General features: G+C 37.7%; 1 long non-coding RNA gene across 1 annotated transcript; it reads left to right on the forward strand.

Moving 5' to 3' along the window:
- The first annotated feature begins 7,279 nt into the window (after positions 1–7,279).
- Positions 7,280–10,899, forward strand: LOC136561609 (uncharacterized). Its single transcript, XR_010784373.1, has 2 exons — positions 7,280–7,763; positions 8,181–10,899. It is a non-coding gene; the product is annotated as an uncharacterized lncRNA (long non-coding RNA).
- The last annotated feature ends 3,492 nt before the right edge of the window (positions 10,900–14,391 follow it).

Below are 14,391 nucleotides of genomic sequence, written 5' to 3' on the forward strand. Positions count from 1 at the left end.
AGCAGTCAATTTGGGACCATTTGATTTTGCATCTGTGCTTTGAGTTTTCCCTCAAGAAGAGAACACTGCAATCCATGCCCTGGAAGCTGAATATAGTTTGGAAAGCAACTCAAATGGTTGTCTTCTGTTCCTAGAGGTTCATCACCTTGTTTTTGAGCTGTGGGTAATGATAAAAGTAGTGCAAGAAGGAAATAATTTCCCCAGAACTATAATGAGGAGAAAACCTCCTTAAGCCAAGAATCCTTATTTTCTTCCTTTTTCTTACTTTTTATTCTTTAATTTGGCAGCATCTGCTTTAAAGTTTGTCAGACTAACTGTTGGCAACTGAGATTTGTCTGAAATTTTGACTTGCAATATTGCAGTGTAAATGCATTGTAAGGATGAATATTGAATTAATTGAAAAATCCGTTTCTGAATGTTAAGGTCACCTAGTCCCAAGGACTCACAGCTTTGCTTTCCAGATCTGAGTGATGTTTGTTAACAATGAGAAGCAGGATACCAGCTTATATACAATTTCCCTTTCTTCTTCCCTTTCCATTGTACTGGATAAAGCTGTCTAAGCATAAACAAACACTGATACATTATACCCAGAAACTGCTATGATATCCATTTTGATAGGACACTTGTCAAAATTATATTGTGAATCTTACTTTTGAATGACTTTGTGTGACACACTTGAAGGTCAGATATATAAAATACAAGTGTAAAGTCAAATTCATTTACAGTTACCCTAGCTGTTGGACTTAATGCTAATTTAAAAAGTGGGTGTTTTTTTTCAGTTTTATATAGTAGAAATAAAATATTGCCTTAAGGACTGAAGAAAAATTGGAAGGCATTTAATGTAGAAATTTTTGAACTGTCTGTTGTGTATCTCTACTGACTAGTTTTTAGCAAAGCAGACATTGGATCTAGTGTTTAACCTACTGCTGTTTTGAGGGGGTATATAAACCTGGCAACTGGTATGATGACCTCTTTAAGTTCTCTAACAGGAACGAATTCAGTAGCATTAGAAAGGTCATTTTGGCAACAATCCTGTGATTTAGAAACAGTACTCAATTCTTTGCTAGACTTATTCCATGCTATGATATAACTTTGTAACTATTTGGAATATTTATCTTACATTCTTTCATGAAAGCGGCCCATAAATTGTACTTATATAATTTCCATTGGAGGCCTTTGGGGTAGGTATTTCTTATTCCCATTTTATAGACAGCAGCCATGAAACATTAACAGAAGAAAAAAGAAATCCTACTAGGTTTTGTGTCTCCTTTTTTCACCAAAATGAGAGTGGAGTGGAATCTCTGAGAGGCAAAATCTCTGTTTCAAGTCAAGAAGGAAAATGTTCAAGATAGTTTTTGATGGAAAAACATTTTCTCCCCCCATCTCCCATTAGTACCATTTCCCCCTTGCCTTCCCTGATTGAAACAATTCCAGAAAAAAAAAAGGTCTGAAATCCATAGAAAACAAACCATTGTTAAGACTTCTGATTATTTTTTGTAAAGATTTTTGTCTGTGTCTCATACAGGATGATACTGTACATTCCCAGTGATGAACTGTTCATTTCTTTCTGAGAAGAGCTAGAACACTTATAGGTCACACTGCTGCTGCTTTACACGCAGTGGCAATGATGATGGCTCTGGTACTCATTGTTCCCTCTGCTATGCACCACCACATCTAATACTCAGAATTTATGTGGGTCCTGATTTATAACTGCTCTCAATTGTTATTAGTCCCAGTTGCTTCATAGTGACTCTTCAGTGTGTAAAAATAAACACTTGGATTTTTGCAGAATAAGGGTCTAAATATGTGGCCGCACAGGACTGAGTCTGGCCCTGACCTCATGAAGGAAAATAAACCATATGCAAGCACGGAGCTTGTTAATATTTTCTTGAATCCTTTCACCCGGCTTCAGTCACTGTCACTAATTTGCTTTGCTTACAGTAAAATTTCAAGTGTTTGCATACTTTTATTTTGTCTGAATGACTCCGTGGGGTCTTGGTTATTTTATATTACCTTGACTGTCACAAGCAAAATCAGACGCTGATAAAATTACGTAAATGTAAATGTCAATAAAATAAATGGTTCTATTTTTGCAGATGTTATTCATCTGGATTGAATTTGATTGTGGATACTTTTCTTCATGCATAATAATCCAAAGCTAAAGGATGAAAGTGTTCTTGAAGCAAAGAAAACACATTCTGAATCTTTACTGTAAATTATACACTATACAAAATCAGTCCAAATTGTTCAAACCCTTGGACAATTACAACGTTATTCTACTCACCATGCTGAGTACTGTGTAATTATCATGGTTAGCAGCAGTTTGCTTGCTCTTAGTCCTGAAGGGAGATGCAAGCTTTACTGAACAAGAAATAAAAGCAGATGTTAGACCTTATTTTGTTTTCTGACTCAGCAACTGAAAATACCCACAAAATTTGAAGGATTTTCTTCCCACTTATTTAGTTCATGTAGCATTAACAAAACCAGCGCTATTGATCAAATATGCAATGTGCTGTACATAATGGATAGTGTGGTTAGTTGCATGATTAAAGAATTTGCGAAGTTGCAGGCCCCAGCTTCATTTGTAAAAAGGAATAAAAAAAATCAGAGATATTGTTCCCAGAGAAGGAAGATCCAATTAACAAGAAACATTTAATTGGTTTTCTAGTTTACAGGCTCGCCCTTCTCCTATTAAGTCAATGACAGATTTGTTTGCATAGCTATTCATGAAGGAAACATACTTCACATTAAATCCATTTGTTTTGTAGGGTTTACCCATCCTCTTCAAAAAGATGACCAGTCTTCCAGTCTTCCTTACTAAAAGCTTTCCAGTAGAATTAAATTCCAAGAACTTGCTTGGCTTATGGGCCAAGCTTTTGAACCTCGACAACTTCTGTGTAAATGTTGTAAGCCTGTAATCTAAATGCAAATTTTGGTGGGCCTACTGTCCACTTATCATCAAAACTTGGAGCAAATGGATCAGGAAACCAGTAACAGGAGACACCTTTGGCTTGACCAGTTAGAGGAGGATGTGGGATTCCTGTTGCCATCAGGCTATTTGGTTTAGAAGATAGTAATTAATATTTTTATGCCTCTATGCAATTTCTGCTTAATAAAATTTAAGAAGAATTTCTAATCTGCCCACAAATATGCTATAAGGAACTGTCTGAAAAATAGCAACTGCTCTTGTGCTTGGATGTCCTGTTAGATATTATAAAGTCTTTCTTTCCTTGGAGACTTAATCCCTGAATTGGGAATATCCCAATGAGAAGTGTTAGCTAAATTTAGTCTCAGCTAAGTTATTAAAGTCTACCCGGGTCTTCTGGAATGTGTTACTGGGCAGAGCATGCTGCCATAGCTAGACACCTGTAACACTAGAGCACAAGTCACTGTGCATATGCCCTTGTCTGAAGGTGGCAGCTGAAGAAGGCAGAAAATAGGATTAGTTGCTATTTTTGTTTCCTTATTGCTAAAGGAAAAGTCTTTCCTTTGCTTTGCATGGTACAACACATATCTTGAAGGAACTTGTAGAATCTTAATGTGTGGCCCGGAACTCCTTCTTGCTATAGACTCACCCTCAAAGGTACGTGAGGTTTGTAGTAGAACTTTTATTTCTCAGTATTTAGATGGCTGTGATTCCTCTTTAAAGTGTTTTCTTCTGGTTAAAGCAGTTGCAGCTTTGACTCTGTACTGGCACAGATGTGCTCATCTTTCTCATCTTATTTTTGTGTATAAACTGTTCAGTATCTCTTGGTGCTGACTGCAAGTCCCACAATCAAAAGATATTTTTTCTGTATGGAATCCTTATTAATTCTAGGGATTTGACTACTTTTCCACATCTGTCTTCCTAACTTCTAAACATGTGCAATAGTAGAGGTCTTTCTGTTCATGGATTTTGTGTGTTCCAAATACCAATTGTTTTGGTAGGTATTTCACCTTCTTATCTAGGATGGGAATAAAAAGGAGAGCTTTCTATTAATTTCCATATACTTGGGCCAGCTTTTTGATTCCTTATCCTTTTAATGTTTTCTGTAAATGTGATTAGGCCATTCAATTGTTTTGGTTCACTTGAGGTCTCTGTGGGATTAATTTGAGCAAATCTTCTGTATGCCTATGCAAGCAAGAGGCAATTTAGGCCTTGTGGGTCACATTTTTATCTAGGTCTGTTTAAAAGGATGAGGAGCACTCTTAAAATAAGGTTTTTTATTAGCAAGCTTTGTGCATTTTTAAACTATTGAATAATACTTATATGCATATACTATAAGAAGCCTTGACACCTAAAGATAAAAAACCACTGTAGAAGAGTGTAGCATTACTATTGTAATAACTTTTTCTATGAAGCCAAGTATTATTTTGGTTTATGATACTTAATTTTAGTTCACAAAAAATGGAACTTTTCCTACCTTTAATACATTCTTTTGCCAAGCCAGTGACTTGGCAAAAGGGGGTGACGTAAACTCCATCATCTACTGTTCTTTTCCTTTAATTTTTTCCTGCTTTTTGACTGAGGTTATAATTGTCTTCAGCTCAAAATCCTTAATTCTTTTTTTTACTCTATAATATTCTGTAAGTGCCAGAAGAACCACAGCGCAAAGTTGTTTTCTTACTTATGTATTTTGTTTCAGTGAAAATTCAGTCTCCAAGAGAACCAATATACTTCCTGGAAGAATCAGCACCTTTGTGATATACTCACTGTATTCTCTTTTGAGCTTTGTCTTGCTTGGAATGGAACACTCCCATTTCTTGAATGGATTTGTTTTAATAATTAAAAAAAAAGGACATAACTGTGCTTACGTATGTTTTAGAAGAAATGGACTGAACACACACTGCCATACACACTGAGTTGCTATTGTGTAGGATGTTTCCTTTAGAGTGCTGCGATTAATCCTGCTGAACTGAAAAATTAGCTCACCAAGTGCATGCTAATAATGAACAGAAAAAAAAAATAGCTTTATTGCTAGGCTTCAGCAGTGCAGTGAACAAAATCAGCTACAACTGCTGCAGTTTAATACTTATTTAAAGTAAGTATGCAGGAACCTCTTAGAGTCTTTTTTTTTCATGCAAAGGTCTTGAGTCATAACTTGAAAACTAGTCACTAGTCATGGAATGTCTGTGGGGGAAGCCAGCCCCAAAAAACACACGAAAGAAGATCAGGTGGGAGTCCTTGCTTCTGTGAGGAATAACCCTGGAGTCGAAGACTGCTACGGAAGCAATATAGCTCCTGTTAGCCACCTGAATGTATTTTGTGTTTGAGAGGGGAGAATGTCCTGGACTCACAGCCTCTTTTGTATTCAACACTCATCTGGCCAACACCTCCACTCACTATGAGCAGCTCTTCTCCCTCACTTTTGGCAAAAATTGCACAATTAAGTCAAAAAGAAAAGTGCAGAGAGCCTCACACACAGAGGGAAGATTTCCCCTTAGGCTCTTAGCTCCTGCACAGCACAACTGCCCGGGGCATCCTGTACTTCAGGAAAAATACACAATATCTTGGCTACTGCTGGGATTGGTGCCCATCTCCACCTTTTTTTAGCATAGAGTAATGTCGCTGAGGACTTCACAGTACAGCAGAATGTTCTGAAATGTAGGATGGAAAATTGCACTTCTTGTCGCATATTTTGGTTTTTTCTGGATGTGTGACCAGCCGGTTGCTTTTGATATGGATTTAGAGGAGTCCTGTTGAAAGGTTTAGCTGAGTCTAAGCATTCACAGCTATGTTATCTTGGAGGTGGCTGAGGAATCAAGCTCCACAGGTACAGAGTTCTTTATTTTTTCTGGTTTTGTAGCTTTTGTCCATCTTCAAAATCAAAAATCTGTAAATCCAGCAACCAACACAAGTTTCTGGTTTACTGCCAGAAAACCTCTTGGTGTCAAGTGGACCTCAGCTGAACGAGCTGTGGTGAAGTCTGGTACTAGTTTGCCATGCCAAAATCTCAGTTTTAGTTCTACTCACTTTCAGCCAGCTTTAATAAATTTGCCCAAACTCTGCCTTCTGAGAATTGCCTATGGTACTGTACTGCAACCCTGTGCTGCCCAACAAACACATTTCCTGAGCCTTAGGGCATTCGGGACTGGAAATTTCAAACTGAACAAACTGCTTTTTCTTGAGCAGCAAAGCTTAAATTCAAACCACTTTTGAAGTCCTTTCTTCAACTGCTTGGTGCCTTCTCAAGTTGTCCACATCGAGTAAAGTGGGTTCCTGCAGAGGTATGGTTCTAAACCCAGACATCTAGTCTACAGCCATACTGAGGGCTTGCTGTAGTGACATTAAAATAGATTCTGTATTAAACCACTGAAAAGCTGACATTCGAACATCTGCTATTGCTAAGTAAATATTATTAATGAATAAGTAGTTCCTCAAAGACTTGTCAGTGCTTATTCTTTGTACTTTTATCAAACTTCTGTATATTTTTTTCCATTCTTTCCTCCTATGAGAGGAAAATGTCTTCCTTCCCAGAACTGTGGGTAAGGGAAAAGCTCTGAGGAATCACATTAATAACCTTGCTCCCTGCATTGAACGGACAAGAACTTCTCTGTGGTCCACAGTTTTCTCAAGATAATTTTCTGTTTGTTTTACATAGTACTATCTGGTGAATAAACATGACTGTTCCCCACTTCCCATCTCTCACAGCTCATTGTAGGTGACCAGTCAGCCAGTTGGTGCCAGATTAATGACAGAAAACAGATTTTATTGTCCAAGTCATCTGTGAATGATGAGACTCTCTAGTTAGCTTTCATGGGAATTAACAAATATTCCAATTGGAATACTGCTTTTACAATCCAGGCTGTCATGGGGAGCAGATTTTCTTTTTTTTTAAGGAGCAAAATAAACCACACACAGAATCCTTTTATTGATGGGGGGAAGGAGAGGGAAGGGGAGCTTCACTTATTTTCTAGAATTCTATTCCACTGAGGCCACTTATATTCCACTGGAAATGTAAAAGCCCAGGGTCAGCCTTTCTTTGCATGGTCATGTGGAAGTCTCTGCTTTGTCCTTGTCATCTTCAGCAACAGCAAATTTAAAACTTAAAGAGGTGGTATGTTTTTTTAGTGAGAGACTGTGCAAAACTTACCCAAATGTTGGACTCAAAGTTGGAATTAAGTGTTATATCCTTGGCAAAAAGTATTACAAAATAATCTGTAAAAATTTCTAAAAAATTACCAAACTGTCAATCCAGTGACCTGCTACTATTTATCTTCATATCATGTATTGATTTTGTGGGATTAAATTATAGAAACTATGTATATAAAAATATACCTTTTGGAATATTACCCTCTTTCAAGAGTTAATGTTTGAAAGAAAGAAAATGCTGGCACACTATTAATGCAACTCAGACCTATGGGAAACACTATTTGTTTATAATCCATTTTTTTTTCTATATTGTCATATTTGGGCATTTTCTTTTAATTTAAGGCAAAGCAAAATCATAGTTTCCAACAGGTGTGGGAGGGTATCTAGGAAAACTGGTGGATTTTTTTTAAGCATTTTTTTTGAGAAGCAAAAACCTTTTATCAGTGACAGTGGAGTTTATTTGTCTTCCATGAGAATGGTTCTAGCCACAAAGCTATAATAGAGTCCAGCTGTTTTCTCTGAATCCATCCATCAGCAGCACAAGAAGGTGAAGAAGGCAAATGGTGACTGCCTGAGAGGAGAAAGAGGGCAGCAGGGTGAGGGATGACTGCTTGCCATGGAGGAGCAGGAGCAGGAGCCAGGAAATACAGCTCCCAGAGATGAGCAAGGTCAAGCTCGGCTGAAGGCTCAGGTACTACAAAGGACATCAACAGAATACAAAGGGTTCTTCTAACAAGCAAAATCAGTTCATCAGATTAATATGTGAGATAAGTTTACTTTCTATGTAATAACCTCAAAGCACATTATTGATAAATTTTTAATTAATCTATTACTAATGACTGAAGATTTTGTAGAACACGTGTCCAACAAGTTACAGATAATTAGCTCATAGAGATATACATATATAGATAATTAGATAGTAATAATTTAAATATAACTATAATTTGGGAAGACTGCTTATTGTCATACAACTTTTTAAGTTATTATTTTAATTGTCAATGTAATTAGTTTATATTTCTAAACACTTCACTGCATATTTTTTATTAAAATAACTATAGGGGAAATTAATCTATAAACAAATGTAATACAATGATTCTTTTATCTTTAGGTTACAACTTGCTGATCCAAACCCAACTCAGTTGTGGCTACAATTTGTTGCTGCAAGACAATACTGGCAGAAGAACAAATGGATCCCATGAATAAATTCAGGCTGATAATTAGAAGACAGTTTTTAGCCATCTGGAAAAGAAGGCAGCCTGCAGAAGGTTGTGGAACAGCCTTCAGAAGAATATTGGAATGGAATGGTTGAATTTTTTTGAAGATGAAGCTTGACAATCTTCTGCATTAAATTGTTCAGGATAATCATTTGCAACGATGGGGGTGGGGGCAGAAATACAAAAGTTTGTGCTGTGGTGTTCATCCCTTTGTGCAATTGGAAGGAATGAGATGCTGTTCTATAAGGATAAACATCTGTGTTATGGAGTGCAGATGATGAATGTGGAGGCCAGGAGCAGGATGGACATGGATCACTTCTCCCCACTATGCAGAGGTGAGCAGCTGCCCATCCCAGGCCTGCTTTGCTGCAGTTGCAAGGAATTTCCACTGACATCAGTGACACAAGAACACATAAACCAAGAAGTGGCTTCTAAGAGTGCCTAAATTTAAAGCCAATTTTGAGAGCCCTTTCTAATGCTTATACTGGAACTGCTAGATGAAAATGGAAATTGAAAGATTAACAGAGTTAACAGGAGTCTCTTTAGTCTCTCCTTCCACAGAGGAAGGCTATATTTCCCAAAATGAGGTCTGGTACACTGAGGGGCTGTACTCAGTTGAGGGAAGTTGCAATGGTTGGCATTTGCTATTCTGCCTCAAAATGTACTCGTTGCTTATTGGTTTTACCGCATGATTCCTCCCTCAAAATGGATTTCAAAAGAGGGCAGGCAAGTTCATGGCAACTCAATCCACTGACAGCTGCTGTTCATTGCCCTGAATACAACTGTTGGCTCAGGAGTACTTAAGCTGCTGATTAGGAAATGTTAGAGGACAGGCAAGGCATGAGTATGCTCACTAGCCAGGTACTGCACTGTCTCTAAAGACTCACTACTGCCACTTACCAGAACTGGGGCTCTGAAATTGGTAGTCTACAAGTCCCACTCACTATGAAGCCCCTATGTTCGCTCCTGCTCTTCAAACAGATTTTTTCCCCTGAGTTTTTTTGTTCCAAAAGAAATAGATTTGAAGAGTTTTGAAAAGTCAGTGTATCAATTTACATTTTCAAAACCATGGTTTGTATTACCACGAGCTACAAAGGAATATAGAGGATTATTCATCTTCCTCAGGAGCTTTTGCAGGAAACTTCCCAAGAAAAGAAATCCAATGGAAAAATCTATTAATATTTTTTTGTTTTGTTTATACAATTCATTAGTTCCATGGAATATACTGAGTTACTTAGAGTTTATGATGTGAACTTTTCTTGTAATTTTGCCATATAAAATGAAGCAGTCCACCATAATCTTAGTTATGGCTAGTTCAATTAGGTAATAAACTCTCACTGATTTTAGCAACATCAGCATATTGCAAATCTGAATCCTTTATTTACCTAACAATCTTGATTGTTGACTATCATTAGATCACTAAGTATACTTAAAATATTGTGGTTAGTACCATTTCTATGATATTTTTAACAAGAGTGAAATGCTACTGAATCAACTACTCTCTTGAACTCCTGCATATCACAGACTATTACTTTTAACTAGGACTTCAAAAAGCTTGTTGTAGGTCAGAATGTTTTTGTTCCTTCTCCCCTTCCTGACTGCTTGAAGCTCCTTATGTGATAGGAAACAGTGTAATATTTGTTCACACCCTTAAACCATTATTTGCTTCTGCTTTCAGCTACTTTCTAGAACAATTTCCTAAATATATATTGCCTTTCCAAGCAAAGAAATATATTTAAACTGATTTGTTCATTTGAAGGGGATGCTTTTTTTTGTAAAGAAAGCTCTTGGAGAACTGCAGTGCGGGACTAAATGTTTTTCTTTACAGCAGCATAAACTTGGAGGGGCAAATCCTGAGAGCAGTCATTTGTTTTCTCTGGGTTAATGGCTTTCAGCTGGATGTCTGTCTGCTGAATAATGACGGTACTGCTACATCAACCAGTCTCTTCCACTACAAAACATGTGTTCAGTTAATGGCATTGACATATTGGAAGCTGGAATGAGCCTCCCCACTTGAGTTGTTCAAAGATGATACATCCTACTAGAATGAAATTAAATAAGGAGATGTGACAAAAGAGGAGGATTCAAGGAAGATGATATTGTGTTCTAAAAGTGCAGCATCAAAGACACTTTGGTTTTTGACATCACTTCTGCTGCTCGTTATTTAATCATTTCCATCCTGAGTATTTATTTTCTAAAGGGAAAAATTGTTTTTCAGATTTCAAGTCCTATGTTTTTGATCTTTAGTATATGCTTGTACTACTGAGTGATGTGGAAAAATAATAAACAGTAGAAAGCTTGAAGCACTCTCTAGAAATGTTGAGAGCAAAATTTGAAAAGTACTCAAGCAGCACATAAAATGTCACATCCCTTTCCCATTTTGTCATAGGATTAAGTTATCTGAGTCACAGAGACAATTATAGAGAATATCCTGGGTTTTCTATCATGAGGATCACACGTGGGTGTAAAATAAGCACCCTGGCTGTACCATAAAGTATATAGGTTTGTGAAATCACTTTGATTTTTTTGTGATTACAGGTGGGAAAATGCATTGTAAGCAACTAAAAAGGAAACAAATTGCCTATAACAATTAAAGGATTGATTTGAAATAGTTATTGATCTGATATTGCCTTTCACCTGCATGAGAGAAGCTGATTATTCTTTGAAGACTTTGTTTTCTTTGTTTGGATGTGATAGATTTCCATTTAGCCAGGCTGGCTTTTCTAGTTCCCTTTTGTTTCACCCCCATCTGGCAGCCTCCTAGGAGGGCAGAGGTGCTTCAGCTAATGTGAGCAGGGGCAGTAAGCATGCAAAAAGTGGAAGTGGGAATTGGTGAGGTCCCATGTGAAAGTTCATTGGCCTCCCAGAACTGTGTTCCAGGAATGATAAAAGCCATCCATCTTGTGGGTGCAGACCCTTTGGATTTGCTGACAGTAATAATTCCACCCCTAACTCTCCAGTAACACATTAGCATTAACAGTAATTTTTGCCTCTAGACAGGCTCTGCAGTACAGCATGACGGCTCCTACCCTGTAATTGTAGGATCCTCATTAATCAGAAAGAATATTATGACATTGTGAGCTCACAAGAAAGACAATTCATGACTGACATAATAAAGGCCTAAATTATGCTGCTTTGATGATTGGAGGTGCAAATTTTTTTTTCTCTTGTGAAAATAAGATTTAGCAGCTGTATAAAAAAAATCTGTATAATGAAAGTAGGGAGCATTGAGAGGCAAGCAACACCAGCTTTATCTAGATGAGACCTTTATTTCAAAAGGAAATTAAAATTTCAAAGGTGGTAGTAGTTTTTTTAATTGATAAACCAGAATTTAAATCAGGATCTTGAGGAAGAACTATATGAGAAGCTTATTGCTGCAGCACTGTATTTAATACTTTACTGCTGTTACCCTTTAAAATTACTGAAATTTATATATTGTTTTGGCCAGCTTCCAAAATATGTTTTGACATATATGAAATGATTAATGCTGAAACACATCTCATAATTTTAATGCAATTATATATAGACCTATATTCATTAGGAGCCAAAGACTGTAAATTATAAATGAAGAAGAGCAAAAAAAGAAAAATTGTTAAGTCCCAGTTTCTTCTTCCACTGAAGGTATGTGGACAAATTCATTCAGTTCCTAGAGCCAACCTGAAGGCTCTTCGAAATAGCACTTCTTTCTGTGAAAGCAATCCAGTGGGAACCCAGCATCCCTTAAGGACAGAGAATGGAGACTGAAGGGATGCTGAGGAGGTGGTGGGGCCCAGAGGAGGGCCTTGCCTTGTGTGGCTGTTTGTGATGGGCTCAGTGTGCTCTGAAGTGCTGTGATTAACAGAGAAATTCATCAAAACTGTGTTTTTTCTTCAGAGATTCCTTCCTCCAGAACAGGCTGACTTCAATACTCATGATGCAAGTAAACAATAACTTAAGCATTTAAGATTCTGGGAGAGCCCCCAAAATCCCTCCTGAGCTGAGCTCCTCTCATGCACTGGGGTTAAATGACTTACTCCAGGCACTCATGTCTATCCGTAGGTATTTACATATGTTTTTAAGTATAGCCTGACTGCTCAGACAGATTTCTTCTGAGTGCCTTAAAAATTACTTCTTTCTGGAAAAAATGATAGTTGAGGAGAAGCAAGGGAAAAAAGTTCTTTCTGAGTATTACTCCATCTTTTCCCCAGATGAAATATTCTGCATGCTGCCCCCTTGACTATTGTTTTTGTTTGCTTGAGATTGTGACATATAGAACAGTCAAAATTAGCCATTGAGCATAACTGATAGGGAAAATAGTAATTTTAGTTAAAAAATATTTTGTGAGATATTTTTGGTGGTGGTGGTACATAAATGATTTAAAACAAGTGTGAATACAGATTCTTTCAGGAATGATTACAGGATAGTTAATGAAATTCTTGTTTTCTTCATGGCTCATCCCATGACTTAATGATTCTGTGCACACTCTGGCACTACCTAGGATGCAATGAGAGGAGTTACCTAAAATTTCAATTTTCTTTAAATTTAAGATGAGACTGGATTTTAGGGATGAATTCACAATGCCATTTTGTCTTCCTATGGCCACAGAGGAGTGAGTAAGTAGGAGCAGCTTAGCAGTGCCAGAGCAAGTGAGATGTGTCCACTTTAGGAGCTGCTGGCTTTGCCCTGACTCTGCTTTTGAAGTCAATCTCCCAGCTGCCCACCTTGCTGTGCTGGGTTTGTGCTGGGGACCAGCCCCAGAGACTGAACCTTCCCACAGGCTTCACCCAGAAGTTGAGCTTCCTATACTCAGTGGCCAGAATGATGTTAAATTGACCTAAACTTTCCCTAAAATTCATGCAGTGGGTGTGTCAGGTTTTCAGCATCAGAGATTTTGGACTGTAAATCTGTTCCTATGGGGATGTGCAGCTTGTATCAAAGATACAAGATACTATCTAAAAAAACACTGCCTTGGATTCTGCCTTCCACTGAAATCCAGTGGCATGTAGCATTACGTCAAATCCTGCTGGGTGCCTGTAAATACCATTAAGAAAATATACTCAATATCTGATTTTTTTTTTTTTATAAACAACTCTCATTTATTTATACCTCAAATTCTTGCAGTTGTATTTTTGCTGCTTTCAGGACTGTACCATCTGAAGTAATCTTCAGTCTCAGCCGTTTCTTTAGCTCAAACTCTTTGGTTCATTCTTGGGGAAGTGCTCCAGAAGTGCAGAGCACTTGGACTGTGGGACTTCTGTGCCTGTGTCAATGATCACACACAGATGGTATGAAAACACAGAGATCCAGCTGGTTCCCATGGTATTGAGACAAAGTTACATGGAGTGGAGAATTCCTTCTGAGAGGCTAAAAAACATGAAGATGTTAGGGACAAATGAGGCCAGACTTTCTTCAGAGAAAAAGGCTCTTGTTTATTTAAAAAGAGCTACAGGAGATAGAAGGCCTGAGATAGGCTCAGACCCCCATGCAGCAAGTCAAAAAAAAAAAATAACAGTGCGTCTACCCCACATACACACCCAAGCCTCCAGAAAGCAAGTTCCTCAAAAAAGCCCAAAACTTACCTGACTGTCATTTTTATAACCCCCCTGAGGGTCCAGAATTGGTGGGTTTTGGATCCACGCTGTGATTGTCTTGTTTCTGGTGTTCCTATTGGTCTATATTGTCGTTCATTCCTGACCAATCATTTCCTTGGGGCATTGACTGATTGGTTAGGTCTTTCATCCAATCTCCTGACGCGGTGCTGTTTTCATTGCGCTGACTCTGTTTCTGGATGTTATTCTGCCCCTTTGGACCATCCCCCCGCTATATCCTGGACCCTTTAGAACTTGTAAAGAACATTGACTAACCCCCTTAAAACAATAACTCCCCTTCCCTTGGTTATAATAATCAACTCAACCTTAACTCAATACAAACTGAATCTCACTTATAACAACTATGCTTCTATTAAAATATCAGACACCAATTATTTTGTTACATTGGGCCTATCCTGGAAATTCATGAATCAGACTCTTGTGAGAGGCAGCCACTGTAGCTTTTTCCAGCTCTTTTTGGAGCGAACTGCCATGTTTCATCACACTGACCCAGGATCAAAGAAAAATAGGACAAAAA

Source organism: Molothrus aeneus, chromosome 1, assembly GCF_037042795.1.
Source record: "Molothrus aeneus isolate 106 chromosome 1, BPBGC_Maene_1.0, whole genome shotgun sequence".
Lineage (NCBI taxonomy): Eukaryota > Metazoa > Chordata > Aves > Passeriformes > Icteridae > Molothrus > Molothrus aeneus.